The sequence below is a fragment of the Tursiops truncatus genome, chromosome 14 (assembly GCF_011762595.2).
Source record: "Tursiops truncatus isolate mTurTru1 chromosome 14, mTurTru1.mat.Y, whole genome shotgun sequence".
Taxonomy (NCBI): domain Eukaryota; kingdom Metazoa; phylum Chordata; class Mammalia; order Artiodactyla; family Delphinidae; genus Tursiops; species Tursiops truncatus.
In genome coordinates, this window is record NC_047047.1 from 23189698 (window position 1) to 23195041 (window position 5344).

The window sequence follows — 5344 nt, forward strand, 5'->3', positions numbered from 1 at the left end:
AGCCCCCAAAACTTAGGGCTGAAAGTTCCAGCATTCTAATTACATCTTTGGTTCCCCTAGCAACCAACTCCTATCCTTGGTTACCTAGGAACTTTCCAAAAATTACTCCATTAACATAAACTCAGGTGTGGATGAAAAGGGCTTATTATGAATAACAAAAGACACTTTTATTGGTTTTATCACTTAGAAAATTCTAAGGATTTTAGGAATTCTGCACCAGGAAGAAGAACAAAGACAAAATATATACTTCTTGTTATAAATTGCAATGTCACAAACACTATCAGAGATTATTTTGAAGGAGAAGAGTCTTGCTTACATTTTGAAATAATTTTACTACTCATATATTTGACCTGTAATGCTGTCCTTGTGTTTTTGCATTTCTGCTGGAATTTGTTTTACTTGATTGTTTAATGTAAATGTAATTAGGGTTCCTTGAGTTTGTCCCACTGCACACTGATATCTATCTCAAAGCCCTGATTGCCTATTAGCCTGGTGTGTAAACCTATCTTCTGTGTGAAATAATGCTGCCATCTGTAATGTTACAGATCTCTTAGATGGCATATCTAGTGTTACTTACATGAGAAACAATCATTTGAATTCTAATAGAACATTAATGTCCTTTTGTACTGAGACTACCCTTTTTCACCTTATTTTTAAATAGTATTTAAAGTAATTAAATTCTGTGAAGTTATTATTCCAAGCTAATGATTTATATATAGTATTTTTAATGGGCTTGCCAAGAAGCAAAATGTAGCACAATCTCATAATATCAGTCATTAAGGGAATGATGTCCACTGTAAGCTAGAGACCTTACCAGAGTGCTCACATCTACTTGATGTTGTCAGATTGCTCCTGTCATTAAAGAGTGTACCTTCCTACTGAGCTTGCCACTGAGTTATTATCTCAGACTACACTTATCTGCTTGGAAATATCCATCAAAAGAGAATTGTGATAACAGAACAATAACAGCAAGAGGAAACAAAAACAAACTACTTTCTGTGGGAGGATCATCATCAAATGTGTGGTGGGGGGAAACAGAATATTAAAGAAAATTACATAGTATCATTTCCTCCCTCACTCTCCCCAAAAACGATTTTGTTACACTGGTGGTCTTTTTTACCAGAAAAGAAAAAAAAGATCTTTCTTCTTCTTTTGGACTCTGCTTTTGTTGCAGAGCATGACAATGCCTCCTTCTGGTCTCCTACTCTTTTTTTTTTCTTTATTGGAGTATAATGCTTTACAATGGTGTGTTAGTTTCTGCTGTATAACAAGGTGACTCCAACTCTGTTTTAATTGAATTTTCTCTCTCTCTTCCCCCTTTTTATAGTTAAATTTATATATATATATATATATATTTATTTATTTATTTATTTATTTATTTATTTATTTATTTCTGGCTGCATTGGGTCTTCATTTCTGTGTACAGGCTTTCTCTAGTTGCGGCGAACGGGGGCTACTTTTTGTTGTGGTGCGCGGGCTTCTCATTGCAGTGGCTTGTCTTGTTGTGCAGCACGGGCTCTAGGTTCATGGTCTTCAGTAGCTGTTGCTCTCAGGCTTAGTTGCTCCACGGCATGGGGGATCTTCCCGGACCAGGGCTCGAAACTGCGTCCCCTGCATTGGCAGGTGGATTCTTAACTACTACGCCACCAGGGAAGTCCATCTTCCCATTTTTAAATCTCATTCTCTCTCTCCCTTCCTACCTCCCCCCTTCTCATCTAAGATTTAAGACCGTCTATTTTAATCATGAGGTTAATCACTTTGACTATGGATTTTGTAAAGGTTATTTATTCCTATGTTAGTCAATATTCACTATATAATTTTCAAATATTAGGCCAATTTTTAGCTAAGATTCATGAAATTTTATTAGGTCTGCATATTGTGTTCACAAATCCTTAAGCAGCCACCTATTACAAAAACAGATGCAAATGAATATATGCAAGGGAATCAATTCATTTTGTTTCTTACTATAGAACAGTGTTTCTCAATCTTTTTATCACACATCTCAAAAAGCCTGTTTTCACCTAATGGCATACCCATTACATGTTTTTTTGAAACAGATATAGTGTACATCTGTTTATGTACTGAATATGTAATTGTGCTTTATACATAAAACAAGTAAGAATGTTTTGACCCTAAAGAAACAAGTTTTGCCTCCTTGGGGGTGATATCATTGAGAATGCATGCTACAGTGATGAAATAATATTCTGATTATTTAGCCTAGCTTGTGAAGACCTAAAATAAAAAAGGATTGGCAGAGGGCCAATCCTTTCCCCAAAGCTTCCCTGTATATATTTCTCTCTAGATGAATTTTTCTCAACTTTGACAAGAGATACATATTCTAGGGTAAATCAGAGTCACTGTAGTGCTTTACCAATGCACACAGACACATACATACACACTCAGCTCTCCTTAATCTTTAGCAAGCACACAAATATATACACAAGTAGATATTTATAATCACTCACAAAGGAATATACCTCACACTCCAGAATTGAAAAAAAAAATGCCCCAGTAATTGTAAATGTGTTATGTGTTTAATCTACCAAACATACTGGGGCAATACAAAGAATATATATATATATATATATATATATATACACACACACACACACACACACACACACACACACACACTATATATATATACATATATATATACACACACATACATATAGAGTAAAATATATATGTATATATAAACCTATTAGGAAAAAGTCTCAACAAAAACAAAAAAATCCAATTATTGAATTTTGACATTTCTATATATATTCTGGATGCTAATTATTTGCCAGGTATATGGTTGCAAATATTTCATGCACTCATTTCTAGTCTTTCACAAAGAAAAAGGTTTTAATTTTAATAGCATTCAATTTATCAATTTTTTTAATGGATGTGTTCTTGTTGTCAATTTTAATAAAGAATTTTTTGCTAATTATTAGTCAGAAACATACTCTATTTTTTTCCTAAGTACTTTATAATTTTGAATTCTACATTTAAATTCATGACCTAGTTTGAATTAATTTCTAAATAAGTTTTGAGGCTTAGGTTGTTGTTTTTTTAATTTTTTTGCATATGGTTGTCCAATTATTCCAGCACTATTTTTTTTTTTTTTTACATCTTTATTGGAGTATAATTGCTACCAGCACTATTTTTTGAAAAGGCTATTCTTTTTCCATTGAATTTCTTTTATAATTTCATCAAAAAGTTACTTAGGTCTGTTTACTGGCTTCTCTGTACTATTCCATTCATTTATATGTCTATCCCTTCACCAATTTCATACAGTCTTGATTACACTAGCTATATAATGTCTTGAAATTAGGTAGGCTCATTCTTCCCACTTTATTCTCCTTTTTCAAAATTGTTAGTTATTATAGTACTTTTGACTTTACATATAAATTTTAGAATAATCTTGTCTATACCTGCAAAAAATTTTTTTGCTTGGCAGGTTATAAAAATTGCCTTAAACATGGATATTAATCTCAAAAGAATTGATATCTTTACTATATTACTTCTTCTAATCCATGAACAAATTATGTCTCCCCAATTATATAGATATTTAAATTACTTTATCAACATTTTGTAGTTTTCAGCATGCAAATCCAAAAATGTTTTGACAGACTTGTACCTAAGTATTACTTTCCTTTTTAAATGGTTGCATTTTTCTTATTTATATTTTTGTTTTATTGAGATATAATTGACATACAGCACATATAAGTTTAAGGTGCACAGCATAATGATTTGACTTATATATGGGAATGTGAAATGATTACCATAGTAAATTTAGTTAAAATCCATCACCTCATACATTTACAAAAAAATGTTTTTTTCCTTGTGATAAGTACTTTTAAAACTTACCACTTAGCAACTTTTAAACATACCTTACAGCAGTGTTAATTATAGTCATCATGTTATCCATTATATCCTAGTTCTTATTTTTTTAATTTATTTTTATTGGAGTATATCTGCTTTACAATATTGCATTAGTTTATAATGTACAGCAAAGTGAATCAGCTATATGTATACATATATCCCCTCTTTTTTGGATTTCCTTCTCATTTAGGTCACCACAGAGCACTGAGTAGAGTTCCCTGTGCTATACAGAAGGTTTTCATTAGTTATCTATTTTATACATAGTATCAGCAGTGTATATATGTCAATTCCCAACTCCCAATTCATCCCACCCTCTCCCCCGTTCCTGCTTGGTATCCATAAGTTTATTCTCTACGTCTGTGTCTCTATTTCTCCTTTGTAAATAAGAGTGTCTATACCAATTTTTTCAGTTTCCACATATGTGTTAATATATGATATTTGTTTTTCTCTTTTTGACTTACTTCACTCTGTATGACAGTCTCTAGGTCCACCCATGTCTCTATAAATGACCCAATTTCATTCCTTTTATATGGCTGAGTAATATTCCATTGTATACATGTCCCACATCTTCTTTAACCATTCCACTGTTGATGGACATTTAGGTTGCTTCGATGTCCTGGCTATTGTAAATAGTGCTGCAATGAACATGGCAATGTATGTGTCTTTTCGAATTATGGTTTTCTCTGTGTATATGGCCAGTAGTGGAATTGCTGTGTTATATGTTAGTTATATTTTTAGTTTCTTAAGGAATCTCCATACTGTTTTCCATAGTGGCTGTATCAATTTGCATTCCCAACAAAAATGAATGAAGGTTCCCTTTTCTCCACACCCTCTCCAACATTTATTCATAGATTTTTTATTGATGGCCATTCTGGTTGGGGTGAGATGACACCTCATTGTAATTTTGATTTGCGTTTCTCTAATAATTAGTAATATGAGCATCTTTTCATGTGTTTGTTGGCCATCTGTATGTCTTCTTTGGAGAAATGTCTATTTAGGTCTTCTGCCCATTTTTTCACTGGGTTGTTTGCTTTTTGATTCTGAGCTGCATGAGCTGTTTGTATATATTGAAGATTAATCCTTTGTCAGTTGCTTCACTTGCAAATATATTCTCCCATCCTGAGAGTTGTCTTTTTGTCTTGTTTATGGTTTCCTTTGCTCTGCAAAAGCTTTTAAGTTTCATTAGGTCCCATTTGTTTATTTTTTTTTTATTCTCATTGCTCAAGTTGGTGGGTCAAAAGCAATCTTGCTGTGATTTACATCAAAGAGTGTTCTACCTATGTTTTCCTCTAACAGTTTTACAGTGTCTGGCCTTATATTTATTTAGGTCTTTAATCTATTTTAAGTTTATTTTTGTGTATGGTGTTAGGGAGTGTTCTAATTTAATTCTTTTACATGTACCTGTCCAGTTTTCCCAGCACCACTTATTGAAGAGGCTATCTTTGCTCCAATTGTATATTCTGACCTCCTTTGT